Source organism: Balaenoptera acutorostrata, chromosome 7 (genome assembly GCF_949987535.1).
Source record: "Balaenoptera acutorostrata chromosome 7, mBalAcu1.1, whole genome shotgun sequence".
Lineage (NCBI taxonomy): Eukaryota > Metazoa > Chordata > Mammalia > Artiodactyla > Balaenopteridae > Balaenoptera > Balaenoptera acutorostrata.
The window spans coordinates 3,111,074-3,126,670 of record NC_080070.1 but is presented as its reverse complement, the minus strand read 5'-3'; the positions used below and the strand labels follow the sequence as shown (position 1 = coordinate 3,126,670).

At 43.9% G+C, this 15,597-nt stretch overlaps 1 long non-coding RNA gene across 16 annotated transcripts in view; it reads left to right on the top strand.

The window, feature by feature from the left end:
- The window catches only part of LOC103011091 (uncharacterized), a 39,544-nt gene that overhangs the window by 2,175 nt on the left and 21,772 nt on the right, over nt 1–15,597 (top strand). For 13 of the 16 annotated variants that reach the window (XR_009008950.1, XR_009008947.1, XR_009008948.1 and 10 more), the window contains 4 exons: nt 478–809; nt 3,530–3,693; nt 3,792–3,961; nt 15,387–15,543. This is a non-coding gene — a long non-coding RNA (uncharacterized LOC103011091). The remainder of the gene's footprint in view (nt 1–477; nt 810–3,529; nt 3,694–3,791; nt 3,962–15,386; nt 15,544–15,597) is intronic. The other 3 variants (XR_009008951.1, XR_009008942.1, XR_009008944.1) reach the window with 3 other exon arrangements.

The following is a 15,597-nucleotide window of genomic DNA, read 5'->3' as shown; positions in this document are numbered from 1 at the left end:
CCAGGGAAGGGGCTGCAATAAAGTCATCAGAAAGAGAAGACTCCTGCTGGGAAAGTGTACAAATGGTGCTCAAACAACACATTAGCAGTTGTCAATCCGTGTCAGTACAAGCCACTCCCCTGTCTCTGACACTCCTGTCTGGCGTGTCACGCTGGCGGCGAGTTGGTCTAAGGTGCAGGTGATGCTGGAGTTTAGGTCTCGAATTCTGGAAGGTCGCACTCAGGACGTGACTGGGAGGGGGGCCTGTTTTGTTGTTAAGATGGATCTGTGGGTCTCAGTAATAACCTTATAAAATCCTGTCTTTTCCCCAGATTGTGCACAGCGAGGCAGCTGCCTCGTTCTCAGAACTCTCCGGGCTTCTCCACACGGGCTCTGGGCTCTGGGCTCTGGGTCGGGCCTGCGGTGCCCTTGAGCCTGACCGCCCGGGGTCAGGGAGGCAGCAGAGGTCAGACACGTCTCCTTCTCTGTTCCGCTCAGGGTCTGAGGCCCAGAGGGAAGCAGGAGGCCGCTGTACGCTGGTGGGGACAGGCCTCTGCTCGGTGTCAGGGGGACGAGGACCTGGGAGACATGCGGTACGTCCGGTGTGATGCTCCTGTCACGCCGATGGGACGTGACACCGGGAACGGAGCGGTGAGGCCCCCGACAGCCAGGGCGGCGCAGCCCGTCTGCAGAGTCCCACCTGCTTCCCTGAAGCCTCTGCACATCCCCAGGAGAGCGGACCTTCCCTCTCTGTCCAGGACGCGAATAGAGGCACGTTTCCCCTGCCCGGTGATGGAAGGGAGTCCAGGAGCCGCGCAGGCTGCTTTCGGGTGGGCACCGGCCCCACGGAAGGTCCCAGTGGGAAGCTGTGGGCACATGGGGACCCGAGCAGGGCTGCCCGCGCTGCCCTTGGGAGGGGCTGGGCGCTTTGGCTGCCGTGGCTCCTCGGGACCACCAGGTCATCAGACGTTGCCCACGGAGTGTGCCTCTAAGATGTAGATGCATAACCTCAGAAGCCCTAGAGCTTTGAAACCTAAAACCAAAGCCCTACGCGGCTCAGTGGACAGACAGCCCAGCCTCCAAAGTCTGAAAGTTGGTTTTGACCGTTGAAAGTTGGTTTTGACCGTTGAAAGTTGGTTTTGACCGTTGATGTTTTGACCATTGACGGGTTCTCGTTGCTTTTGTGGAGCCCCAGCTATTCAGAGGGCCTCCTTCTGTCCCTCCAGAACTGCTTCTCCAGCCGTTGTTCTTTGGTTTAGCACAGTAAATGCTGGCTCTTTTCTGGGTCAAAACCCTTTTCGGATGTGATGGAAGCTACAGAAAAATGTGGACGTGCACGCACGCGCACTCTCTGATACATTTGGTTATAATTTAATTCTATGTGTGGATTTGCGGTTTTGAAAACTTGGTTTAAGAGCGTTCAGTGACAGTCTCGAGGACAGAAGAAGGTGCCCACAGGAGAATCTTTCCTATCTCCTCTTCACTGCTCGCTGGCTTAACTAGCGTTGTCTCCTTTTTCTCTTTTTTAAAAATTGTGAAATACACATATAACTTCGCATTTTAGCTACTTTTAAGTGTACAATTAAGCGGCATTAGGTACATTCACAATGTTGTGTGGCCATCGTCACCACCCATCTCCAGAACTTTCCATCGTCCCAAACTGAAACTCTGTCCCCATTAAACACTAGCTTCCCCTTCATTCCTCCCCCCAGCCCCTGGCCCCCACCATCTACTTCCTGCCTCTGTGGATTTGACCTCTCCAGGCACCTCATGTGAGTAGAATCTTAAAGCATTTGCCCTTTTGTGATGGGCTTATTTCACTTAGTATTACATCCTCAAGGTTCAGCCGCATTGAATTTCCTGAATTTTTTCCTTCCTTTCAGAATTTCCTTCCTTTTTAAGGCTGCATCATATTCTGGTGTACGTATGGACCACATTTTGTTTATATATCAGTGGGTATACACTCGGTTTGCTTCCAGTTTTTGGTTTTTGTGAATAATGCTGCTACGAACATGTATACATGTCTCATGGAGACCTTGCTTTCAGTTCTTTGGGGTACATACCCAGTAGAATTGCTGGATCATATGGTAATTCTTTTTAAAAAATGTGAGGAGCTACCATAATGCTTTCCGCCATGGCTGTACCGTTTTACGTTTCTGCCGACGGTGCATAGGGTGCCAATTTCTCCACATCCGCACCAACACTTACTGTGATTTTTTTTTAAATTTATTTATTTAATTTTGGCTGTGTTGGGTCTTCGTTTCTGTGTGAGGGCTTTCTCCAGTTGCGGCGAGTAGGGGCCACTCTTCATCGCGGTGCGCGGGCCTTTCACTGCCGCGGCCTCTCTTGTTGCGGAGCACAGGCTCCAGACTCACAGGCTTAGTAGTTGTGGCTCACGGGCCTAGTCGGTCCACGGCATGTGGGATCCTCCCAGACCAGAGCTCGAACCCGTGTCCCCTGCATTGGCAGGCAGACTCTCAACCACTGCGCCACCAGGGAAGCCCCTACTGTGATTTTTGTTTGTTTTGTTTTTGGCTGGTGGCCATCCTGATGGGTGTGAGGGGGTGTCTCATGCTTTTCCCTGGTGATCAGTACTGGTGAGCATCTTTTCTTGTGCTTAGTGGCTGTTTATACATCTTCTTTGGAGAAATGTCTGTTCAAGTCCTTTGCTCATTTTATTTTATTTACTTATTTATTTTTTAACATCTTTATTGGAGTATAATTGCTTTACAGTGTGTGTTAGTTTCTGCTTTATAACAAAGTAAATCAGCTATACGTATGTATATATCCCCATATCTCCTCCCTCTTGCGTCTCCCTCCCACCCTCCCTATCCCACCCCTCTAGGTGGTCACAAAGCGCCGAGCTGATTTCCCTGTGCTATGCAGCGGCTTCCCACTAGCTATTTTACATTTGGTAGTGTGTATATGTCCATGCCACTCTCTCACTTCGTCCCAGCTTACCCTTCCCCCTCCCCGTGTCCTCAAGTCCATTCTCTATGTCTGTGTCTTTATTCCTGTCCCACTCCTAGGTTCTTCAGATCCATTTTTTTTTTTTTTTTTTTAGATTCCATATATATGTGTTAGCATGTGGTATTTGTTTTTCTCTTTCTGACTTACTTCACTCTGTATGACAGTCCTTAGGTCCATCCACCTCACTACAAATAACTCAATTTCGTTTCTTTTTATGGCTGAGTAATATTCCATTGTATACATGTGCCACATCTTCTTTATCCATTCGTCTGTTGCTGGACACTTAGGTCCTTTGCTCATTTTAAAATCAGGTTGTCTTTTTGTTGAGTTGTAGTAGTTCTTTTTATATTCTGGATATTAGCCCCTTATCAGGTACAGGCTTGCAATATTTCCCCTATCCTATGGGCTGCCTTTTTACTCTGTTGTGCCTTTTGAAACACTAAGGTTTTAGGTTTTGACGTGGTCTAACTGATCCATTTTGTTGTTGTTGTTGTTGCTTGTGCTTTGTCACAGCAGTGGAGAAATAGATTGAAGAGTAACTTAGTGCCATCTCTGAGGCATTTGTTATACTGTGTCACAGCGCTAAAGCTATGAAGAGGAAGAAGCTACAGAGACAGCCTGGGAGCATCAGGAAAAGCTTTACAGGCCTTAGTGAGGAGGGGAGCTTGCCAGGTGGGAATGGGAGTGCCCTCGTACAAGGAGCAGCGAGGAAACCCGTGTGACCGCTGGGAATGAGGGGGTGAGGTGAGGATGTCACAAGAGATTAAGAAAGATGTGAAACATCACAATTTGGGTCCTTCTCTCTTTCTAGCAGGCATGTGACAACAAGAATTCTATTTCAGATAAATTGCTCTTGCAAAAGTCTGGAGGACACTGAGAAAAGGAAGAGACCGGAGGCCCGGAGGCAACTAGAAGCCTGTTCAGATCTCCGGGAGGGACAGGAGTCCGCCGGCGGTGACGGTGACGGGGATGGAGCAGCGTGAACGTCTGCGCAGCCGAGTGAACGAAGCAGGTGAGGCACAGGCAGGAGGTGTGGGGAGGGGACAGTTGAAGGTGACATGCTTGTGGCCGAGTGTGACCAGGACACGGCAGATGAGTGAGTGGGGAGCGGCAGGAGAGAGCAGGTCGCCTGGGACAGGTTGAGATCCATGCAAGGTGCACAGGAGACAGCGAGACTCCCCACAAGCGTAGACCTTCGCTTGAGCGCTTTTTAATTCAACAAAATTAGGTAATTTCAGGAACTGAGTAGCACGTGGTTTAGCGGTGAGGGTAGTTGTCTCATCAGCCTCGTTCTTTTCTGCGCTACAATATTTAAGTAGTGTTGTGTGGCTGTTACTAAAGTATTTTTCTTAATTAATAAGCATTTGCAGGATTAAGACATGTTAACTTTTCCTGATGAGACTGTAAAACCCCTGGAGGGCGAGGATGCTGGTTATTTCTTCCACGTTTCTCCTCACTGCCTAGTCCGCCGCAGGTGATCTGTCACGTACGAGGGGAAACGTACTTTTTTAAAAAAAATTTATCTTATGGAAACATAGTTGATTTACAACGTTGTGTTAATTTCTGCTCTACAGCATAGTGATTCAGTTATACACATAAATACATTCTTTTTCATATTCTTTTCCATCATGGTTTATCACAGGATATGGGATACAGTTCCCTGTGCTCTGCAGTAGGACCTTGTTTATCCATTCTATATATAATAGCTTACATCTGCGAATCCCAACTCCCAGCTCATCCCTCCCCCACCTCCCTGCCCCTTGGCAACCACAAGTCTGTTCCCTATGTCTGTGAGTCTGTTTCTGTTTCACAGATAAGCTCATTTGTGCCGTATTTTAGATTCCACATATAAGTGATATCATATGGTATTTGTCTTTCTCTGCCTGACTGACTTCACTTAGTATGATAATCTCAAGGTCCATCTATGTTGTGCTGCAAATGGCATTATTTCATTCCTTTTTATGGCTGAGTAGTATTCCACTGTGTATATATAGCACATCTTCTCTATCCATTCACTGGTTGATGGACATTTAGGTGGCTTCCATGCCCTGGCTATTGTAAATAGTGCTGCTATGAACACTGGAGAGCATGTATCTTTTCGAATTGGAGTTTTCTCCGCATATATGCCCAGGAATGGGATTGCTGGATCCTATGGCGGCTCTATTTTCAGTTTTTTGAGGCGTCTCCATACTGTTCTCCATAGTGGTTGCACCAGTTTACATTCCCACCAACAGTGTAGGAGGGTTCCCTTTACTCCACACCCTCTGCAGCATTTGTTATTTACAAACTTTTTGATGATGGCCATTCTGACCTGTGCGAGGTGGTAAATCGTAGTCTTGGTTTGCATTTTTCTGATAACTAGCGATGCTGAGCATCTTTTCATGTGCCTGTTGCCCATCTGTATGTCTGCTTTAGAGAAATGTCTATTTAGATCTTCTTCCCATTTTTTTTTTATATTGAGTTGTATGAGCTGTTGTGTATTTTGGACATTAATCCCTTGTCAGTTGCATTGTTTGCAAATATTTTCTCCCAGTCCGTAGGTTGTCTTTTTGTTTACAGTTTCCTTTGCTGTGCAAAAGCTTATGTTTGATTAGGTCCCATTTGTTTGTTTTTGCTTTTATTTCTACTGCCTTGGGAGGCTGACCTAAGAAAACATTGGTACCTTTTATGTCAGAGAATGTTTTCCCTGTGTTCTCTTCTAGGAGTTTTATGGTGTCATGTCTTATGTTTAAGTCTTTAAGCCATTTTGAGTTTATTTTTGCGTATGGTGTGAGGGTGTGTTCTAACTTCATTGATTTACATGTGGCTGTCCAACTTCCCCAACTGTCTTTTTCTCATTGTAAATTCTTGCCTCTTTTGTCGAAGATTGACTGTAGGTGTGTGGGTCTATTTCTGGGATCTCTGTTGTGTTCCATTGGTCCATATATCTGTTTTTGTGCCAGTACCATGTGCTGTTTTGATTACTGTAGCTTTGTAGTGTTGTCTGAAGTCTGGGAGGGTTACATCTCCTGCTTTGTTCTTTTTCCTCAGGATTGTTTTGGGAATATTTTGGGTCTTTTATGGTTCCATGTAAATTTTAGGGTTATTTGTTCTAGCTCTGTGAAAAATGTCATGGGTAATTTGATAGGGATTGCATTAAATCTATAGATTGCTTTGGGTAGTACAGCCATTTTAACAGTGTTAATTCTTCCAATCCAAGAGCATGGGATATCCTTCCATTTCTTTTTTTTTTTTTTTTTTAATATTTTATTTATTTATTTATGTATTTATGGCTGTGTTGGGTCTTCGTTTCTGTGTGAGGGCTTTCCCTAGTTGCAGCAAGTGGGGGCCACTCTTCATCGCAGTGCGCGGGCCTCTCACTATCGCGGCCTCTCTTGTTGCGGAGCACAGGCTCCAGACGCGCAGGCTCAGTAATTGTGGCTCATGGGCCCAGTCGCTCCGCGGCATGTGGGATCCTCCCAGACCAGGGCTCGAACCTGTGTCCCCTGCACTGGCAGGCAGACTCTCAACCACTGCGCCACCAGGGAAGCCCCTTCCATTTCTTTGAATCCTCTTCAGTTTCCTTCATTAATGTTTTATAGTTCTCAGCCCATAAGTCTTTCACCTCATTGGTCAGATTTATTCCTAAGTATTTTTTGATATGACTTTAAACAGGATCGTTTTTTACATTCCCTTTCTGATATTTCATTGTTAATGTAAAAAATGCAACCAACTTCTGTATGTTAATCTTGTATCCTGCTACCTTGCTGAATTCATTTATTAGTTCTAGTAGTTTTTGTATGGAGTCTTTAGGGTTTTCTATATATATCATGTTATATGAATATAATGACAATTTTTCCTCTTACCTACCAATTTGGATACCTTTTTTATTTCTTGTCTGATTGCTGTGGTTAGGACTTCAATACTCTTTGGAATAGCAGTGGTGAGAGTGGGCATCCTTGTCTTGTTCCAGATCTTAACAAGAATGCTTTTAGGTTTTCACCATTGAGTATTATGTTGGCCATTGGTTTGTCATAAATAGCTTTTGTTATGTTGAAATGTTCCCTCTATACCCACTTTTGTAAGCATTTTTTTTTTTATCATGAATGGATGTTGAATTTTATCAAATGCTTTTTCTGCATCTATTGAGATGATCATGTGGTTTTTGTCTTTTGTTGATGTGGTGTATTACATTGATTTTTGCATATGTTGAACCATCCTTGTGACCCTGGGATGAATCCAGCTTGGTCATGGGTATGATCTTTTTTTATATGTTGTTGGATTCTGTTTGCTAATGTTTTGTTGAGAATTTTTGCATCTTTATTCAAACATATTGGCCTGTAATTTTCTTTTTTGGTAGTGTCCTTGTCTGGTTTTGGTATGGGGGTGATGGTGGCTTCATAGAATGTCTTTGGGAGTGTTCCCTCCTCTTCAGTCTTTTGGAAGAGTTTGAGAATGATTGGTTTAAGTTTTTCTTTGTGTGCTTGGTAGAATTTGCCTGTGAAGCCATCTGGTCTTGGACTTTTGTAGAGAGTTGTTATTATTATTATTATTACAGATTCTATTTCACTTCCAGTGATAGGTCTGTTCAAATTATCTTCTTGATTCAGTTTTGGTGGGTTTTATGTTTCTGGAAACTTGTCCATTTCTTCTAGGTTGTCCAGTTGGTTGGCATATTTGTTCATAGTATTCTCTTATGGTTTCGTATGGTTTTCTGTGGTATCGGTTGTAATTTCTCCTCTTTTATTTATTGTATTTGGGTCCTCTCTCTTTTCTTGGTGAGCCTGGCCAGAGGTTTGTCAATTTTGTTTACCCTTTAAAAGAACCAGCTCTTGGTTTTATTGATTTTTTTCTATTGCTTTTTAATCTCTACTTCCTCTCTGATCTCTGTTGTTTCCTTCCTTCTGCTGACTTTAGGTTTTTTTTTTTTTTTTTTTTACTTTAGGTTTTGTCTGTTCTTTTTCTAATTCTCCTAGGTGGTGGGTTAGGTTTTTTATTTGAGATTTTTCTTGTTTCTTTTTAAAAATTTTTTAATTTTTTTTTTTTCAGTGCACACAACAGTAAGCATTTATTTAACTTGTGTTTGGAGATCAGCTGTGGGCTGGTTTTGGCTAGGGTGGTTTGGCTCTGCTCCATTTGTCTCTCATCCTCCTTCCAGGACCAGCAGGCTAGTCAGGGAATGTTCATCTCATGGAGACAAAGGAATACAAGAGTAACAGCCCCAATGCATAGCCCATTTTAAGCCTCTGCTTGTGTCAAGTCTCATAAAATGCCACTGGTCAAAACAAGTCATACGAATCATATGGCCAAGCCCAGAGTCAAGGGATGGAGAAATACACTCCACCCACAGGACGAATCTGCAAAGTTACCTGGCAAAGAATGTGGATTTATAATCCTATTACCTAGGAGGAAGCAAAGAGATGTTATCTAGTGTTGCACAGAATTTAAACTGAATTTAATTTGGATTTAGAGAGAGAATGAAATCTTAACAAATGTATCATGGAACAGTTCATGCCTATTACAGAGGTAAAAATCTATCTTCAGAGACTACAATGTTTGCTATGTGAATATTTAAATTTTTAGTTTTTATTTTAGTGAAAATTTTAAAAATACCTTTTAACAAGAACATACTCTGGATGGTCTAGATGACTATGATAGCTGCCTTACAATTTTCAAAGCCCCAGTGATCACCTAGAGTGCCAATATTTAACTTTATATGCAGGCTTCTCAAACTAGAGTCTGTATTCTTAGGAAGACGTGTTTTCAAGGTAGGAAAACATTAGTGAGAGTGGTACACAGCAGACAATGTATAGAAGAGGCCCAGATACAGTGCAGAGGGCATCAAAGGGTGCTGGAGGCAGGGGCAGCTATGGGGCTTAGGGCAGGGCTTATGGTGCCTTGCAGGACAGCAGTGGTAGCATTTGAATAGATCTTGAAAGATGGTGGGGTGGTGTCCTGGGAATAATCCTCAGGTTCCTTCTCCGTGTGGGCATAACTAGATTCTTGTTTCTAGGGCTTCCCCGTAAAGAAAGAGCTTTACATTCCATCTCTGTAAATCTAGAATCTCTCTCACATTTTTGCATCAGGACTTCGTCTTCATGTTCACATATATATAATGTTAGTTATAGCATTTGAAGAGTAGGCTGGGGAGTTTAATGGCTAAACTTCCTGGCTTTGGAGCCAGGCCAACCAGGGTTCAAATCTTGGCTTTGACATTTACTAGCTCTGGCCTTTAAGCAAGTTGCTTGAACTCTAGGAATTCCAGTTTACTTATCTGAAGAAGGGAATACTAATTCTTCCATGGGGTATTTAAAGAATTAGAACTTGCTGGTGAAGTGTAGGCTTTCTTTATGGGAAGATTTTTAACTTCTGATTCAATTTCTTTAATGGTTATAGGATTTTTCAGATTTCCTATTTCAAGTTGAGTTGGTATTAGTGAGTTATATATTTCGAGAAATTTGTCTGTTTCACATATATCCTCAGTTTTTAAATAATTAATTAATTAATTTTTGGCTGCGCTGTGTCTTCGTTGCTGTGCTTGGGCTTTCTCTAGTTGTGGAGAGCGGGGGCTACTCTTCATTGCCGTGCGACGGCTTCTCACTGTGGTGGCTTCTCTTGTTGCAGAGCACGGGCTCTAGACGCGCAGGCTTCACTAGTTGTGGCACGCGGGCTCAGTAGTTGTGGCTCGCAGGCTCTAGAGCGCAGGCTCAGTAGTTGTGGCGCACGGGCTTAGTTGCTCCGCGGCATGTGGGATCTTCCCGGACCAGGGCTTGAACCCGTGTCCCCTGCATTGGCAGGCGGATTCTTAACCACTGTGCCACCAGGGAAGTCTAAGATTTTTCTTGTTTCTTGAAGAGAGTCTGTATTGCTATGAACTTCCAAGAACTGCTTTTGCTGCATCCCATAGATTTTGTATGGTTTTGTTTTCATTGTCATTTGTCTCAAGGTATTTTTTAATTTACTTCTTGATTTCATCATTGACCCATTGGTTTTTTAGTAACATGTTGCTTAGTGTCCATGTAATCGTTTTTTTTTTCTTGTTTTTCTGTGGTTGATTTCTCGTTTCATGCAACTGTGGTCAGAAAAGATGCTGAAATAATCTCTGTACTCTTAAATTTGTTGAGGCTTGTTTTGTGCCCTAGTATGTGGTCAATCCTAGAGAATGTTCCATGTGCACTTGAAAAGAATGTGTATTCTATTTGTTGTTGTTGTTGTTCTTTGTTTTTTCTTAATCTAATGTCCTGAAAATATCATTAGTCTAACTGTCCTGTTGTATCATTTAGGATCTCTGTTGCCTTACTGATTTTCTGTCTAGAAGATCTGTCCATTGATGTGAGTGGGGTGTTAAATTCTCCTGCTATTATTGTATTCTTGTCAATTTCGCCCTTTGTTAGTATTTGTTTTATGTATTTGGGTGCTCCCATATTAGGTGCATATATGTTGATGAGTGTAATATCGTCTTCTTGTATTGATCCTTTTTATCATTATATAGTGTCCTTCTTTATCTTTCTTTATAGGCTTTGTTTTAAAGTCTATTTTGTCTGATATGAGTATGGCTACCCTTGCTTTCTTGTCATTTCATGCAATGACAAGACATCTTTCTCCAGCCCCTCGCTTTCAATCTGTGTCCTTTGCCCTATAGTGGGTCTCTTGTAGGCAGCATGTTGTAGGCTCATGTTTTTTTTTATCCAGTCTGCCACTGTGTCTTTTGATTGGAGCCTTTAGTCCATTGACATTTAAGGTAATTATCGATATGTATTTATTGCCATTTTAAACCTTGTTTTCGAATTGATTTTGTTTTTCTTCTTTGTTCTTTTTGAGTTTGATCTTCTTTTGTATTATGCTTGTGTTCTCTTTGGTTTTTGTGAATCTATTATGTGTTTTTGATTTGTGGCTACCCTGTTTTTCAAGTATGTTAACCCCTTCCAATATCTATTTGCTTTAGACTGGTAGTCATATAGGCTCCAACACATTCTGAAAAATATATATATACATTTTCTTACTCTCCTTCCCCACATTTTATGATTTTGATGTCCTCTTCTACATCTGCTTGCCTATCCTTTTGCTGTTCATTGTGGTTGTCATTGCTTTCACAGAAATCTTATTTTTTAATTTTTTTTTAATCTGTGTACTGGCTTATTTAAGTGATTTACTTTCCAATTGTGATTTTCTCTTTCCTATAGAGTCTTGCTTCTTTTCTATTTAGAGAAGACCTTTCAATATTTCCTTTAGGACAGGTTTAGTATTGCTGTATTCTTTTAGTTTTTGCTTGTCTGAGAAGTTATTTCTCTCTCCTATTCTAAATGATAATCTTGCTGGGTAGAGTATCCTAGGTTGCAGATTTTTCTCTTTCAGGACTTTGAATATATCTTCCCTCTCCCTTCTGGCCTGTAATGTTTCTATAGAGAAATCAGCTGGTAGCCTTATGGGGTTCCCTTGTCATTAACTCTTTGTTTTTCTCTTGCTGCCTTTAGAGACCTTTAACTTTTGCCATTTTAATTATGTCTTGGTGTAGGTCTGTTTGGGTTCATCTTGTTTGGAACCTCTGTGCTTCCTGTATGTGGATATCTGTTTCCTTCTTTAGGTTTGGGAAGTTTTTAGCCATAATTTCTTCAAATACATTTTCAGTCCCCTTTTCTCTTTCTTCTCCTTCTGGGATCCCTATTATGTGTAGATTGGCACGCTTTATATTATCCCATAGGTCTCTTATATTGCTTTCATTTTTTTTTTTTCATTTGGTTTTCTGTCTGCTGTTCTGATTAGATGATTTCCATTATTCTGTCTTCCAGATCACTTATTCGTTCTTCATTATTCAATCTGCCTTTTATTGCCTTAAGCTTAGCTTTCATCTTGGCAAACGAATTTTCTAATTTTTTTTTGGTTCCTCTTTATAGTTTCTAGTTCCTTGATAACAGTAATCTGTATCTCTATCAATAGCCCTTCTTAATTCCTTTAGTATTTTCATTATCTCCTTTTTGAATTTGGTGTCTATTAGACTGAAGAGGTCTGTTTCATTGTTCTTTCAGGGGAATTCTCTTGACCTTTTAACTGGGAGCAATTCCTCTGCTTTTTCATTTTATTTATGCTTCTCTATGAGTTTAGGAGAAACAATTATCTACTGTGGTCTTGGAGGGCTATTTTTATGTGGGAGATTCCCTGTGTAGCTTGCATAGGTTTAATATTTTTGGTGCGAGGACTGTTTTGAGTACGGATGCCTGCCGCCTCTTTCCTCAGTGTGTCCTGGCTGTTATCCCCTTGAAAGGGGGTGTGACTGGTGTTGTGGTGACCAGAGCCTGCCCGGATGTTGAGCGGGGCCTCCTCTTTGCTCTGTGGTTGTCACTGCCCTGTTGGGGGCGGGGTCTGCTCCCCAGCTGTTGGAGCAGAAGCCCCTGGATCCGTTTTTAAGCTGCAGTGTCGGGTGGGCAGGATTGGAGTGCTGCCACTGAGTACTCCCCCGCTGGAGCAGTCCCCGTGTGCAGAGCACACTGCCTGGTGGCACCTGTCACCCATTGCGTGGGCTCCCAAAATGCACTGTTGTTGGCACTCCTCTCGGCCTCGCCTCCATGGTGGGGATGTAGGCAGTTGGCCCTGGTGTCCCTCAGGCACTGTGTTCACAAAACCACCAGTGCAGCTCCACTGAAGTCAGGTACCAGGACTGCAGTAGTTACGCACCTAGACCTGCCGTGGGAGCTACGGAAGCAGCCCAGACCTCGGCCCCGCCCCATGTGTGCACCCACACAGAGCCCAAAGCTGCTAAGGCCAGGCCTGTCCCAGCCACGGAAGTGCCCGTTGTCCACTCAGCACTGAGTTTGCAAAGCTGGCGGCAGTGGCACAAATCTGTGGATTGTACAGCCACAGGGAGAGGGCTCTGATTTCAGCCCCACCTCGGCGTGTGGACAGCCCACTGGCTCTTGCGCGTGCTCCCAGAGCCGGTGAAGGCAGCGCCGTGTCGGCTGAGAGCGCGGAGAAAGAGGCTGCTCTGGGGGGCCCACCCCTCCCTTTGCACGCGTGTTAACAATGGGGTTCCAATGGCAGTGCGAGCACGCAGAGTGAGGCTGCTCTGGCGGGCCCCACCCTTCCCTTCATGTGCCCCTTAACAGTGACGCTTCGCTTCTATGGCGGGTTGGGCTTCTTCCGCGCAGCCCATACTGCACTCCAGCCCCTTCAGGCTGTGTCTGTGCAGCCGACCCCAGTCCTCTCCCCTGGTCTGTCCTCTGAAGCCTGAGTTTCAGCCCCCAAACCCCGCACGTACCAGCAGGTGTGTGTTTCAGGCTGGGGTCTGCAGGGAAGTAGCACGGACCCTCTGTGCTGGTCTCTCTCTTCTGCCTGCCGCACACCGGCTGCCTTGCTCTCCTCTGAGCCTCTGAAGCCCCCTTTCTGTCCCGGCTGATCTCCCCGTGAGCGAGGGTCTTCCCAGGGTGCGGGAACCTTTCCTCTTTCGCAGCTCCCTCCCAGGGGCGCAGGTCCCGTCCTGCTTCCTTTTTTCCCTTCATCCTACGGGGTAACGTGGAGAGCTTCCTTGCACTTCTGGGTGTCTGAGATTCTCTGCCAGGGCTCGGCAGGTGCTCTGTGAGAGTTGCTCCACGTGTAGATGTACTTCCGATGTATTTTTTTTTTAATAAATTTATTATTTTTGGCTGCATTGGGTCTTCATTGCTGTGGGTGGGCTTCCTCTAGTTGCGGCGAGCGGGGGCTACTCTTCATTGCAGTGTATGGGCTTCTTATTGCGGTGGCTTCTCGTTGCAGAGCATAGGCTCTAGGTGTGTGGGCTCAGTAGTTGTGGCACGTGGGCTCTAGAGCGCAGGCTCAGTAGTTGTGGTGCACGGGCTTAGTTGCTTCACAGCATGTGGGATCTTCCCGGACCAGGGCTCAAACCCGTGTCCCCTGCATTGGCAGGTGGATTCTTAACCACTGTGCCACCAGGGAAGTCCCTCTTCCAATGTATTTGTGGGAGGGGGCAAGCTCCATGTCTTTCTATTCCGCCATCTTGATTCTTGATTCAAAGTCCTGTGCTTTTGTTGCACAGAGACACGATCCTGGGCTTATTTGGATGCAGCATGTATGTCGTCTTCAGTGGCGTTCACATTTCTTCCACCCTTGTTTGCAGAGTGAGACGGGATACAGACGGCTCACACTCCTCACAGGTGACCAGCTACGCCTGGTCACCGGGCACTGGAAACGCGCCTGGCGTGAGTGAGAAGCTGAGCTGTCGATCTCAGTTTCGTGAATTTTTTTTTTTTAATTTTATAGCTACTTTATTTATTTATTTATTTATTTTTGGCTGTGTTGGGTCTTCGGTTCGTGCGAGGGCTTTCTCTGGTTACGGCAAGTGGGGGCCACTCTTCACCGCGGTGCGGGGACCGCTCTTCATTGCGGTGCGCGGGCCTTTCACTATCGCGGCCCCTCCCATTGCGGGGCACAGGCTCCAGACGCGCAGGCTCAGTAGCTGTGGCTCACGGGCCCAGCTGCTCCGTGGCATGTGGGATCTTCCCAGACCAGGGCTCGAACCCGTGTCCCCTGCATTAGCAGGCAGATTCTCAACCACTGCGCCACCAGGGAAGCCCAGTTTCGTGAATTTTAACTTAAAATTAACACCAGTGGGGGAGGGATAAATTAGGAGATTGGGATTGACGTACACACACTACTATATATAAAATAGATAATAACCTACTGTACGGCACAGAGAACTCTATTCAGTACTCTGTAATGACCTATATGGGAAAAGAATCTAAAGAAGAGTGGATATATGTATATGTATAACTGATTCACTTTGCTGTACACCTGAAACTAACACGACATTGTAAATCAACTACACTCCAATAAAAATTAATTTTAAAAAGTTGGCACTAACTCAGTTACTGGAAAACACCTTACCCTTAGAATAACTTGGGTATATAAATCTTTTTAAACTGTAAGTGGTATGAAATATAAAAAAAGAAAAAAGTAAAACTCAATTAAAAATATTACTTGTAAATGAAACAATATTTTAGATATATTAAATAAAATTTTAGAAACTAAATCTAAAAGCTTTTTTACTGTGGCTACCAGAAACTTTAAAATTATGTATGTGGTTTGCATTTCTATTAAAAAAACCTTGAGCCAGACGAAAACAACAGGACTAAGTGAAAGACTTCTATTCCTAGGAGAAATAATTTTCTAACATAATCAACTTCTCTAAGAAGTTGATTTACTTTATTCTTAAATGTTCACATGTAACTTCCTCTGAGCCACCAAATCAATGCTTAGCAGCTGTGCAAGCCAGTTGGCTGCAGACAGCTCCTGGAGTTTTTAAGGATTATTCTTGGCAGCTTTTGTAAAAAACACTCATTGAAAGGTTAATCAAATCAGTCATACTTGCACATTGGTTAAACAAACCCCGTCTCCACTGAAGACTGAACAGATGCATATACTCTACCCAGAAGGCCTTTATTCCATCATTATCTTCACTTTTCTTCAAGGGTGTAAGGAGGGCCATATTCTGAATACTTTGCGATCAAGATTTTGTTCCAACTTATGAAACTCTTCTGTACTTCTGGGATTTTACAGATTCTAAATTATTTCATATCAACACTCATTCCACCTGTTGTACATGAGGAGAAAAGGTCAGTTCTACAGGTAAGTATCCCTAAGTTTGCTTAGGTACAAAAGTATGAGCTAAAATGTACACAC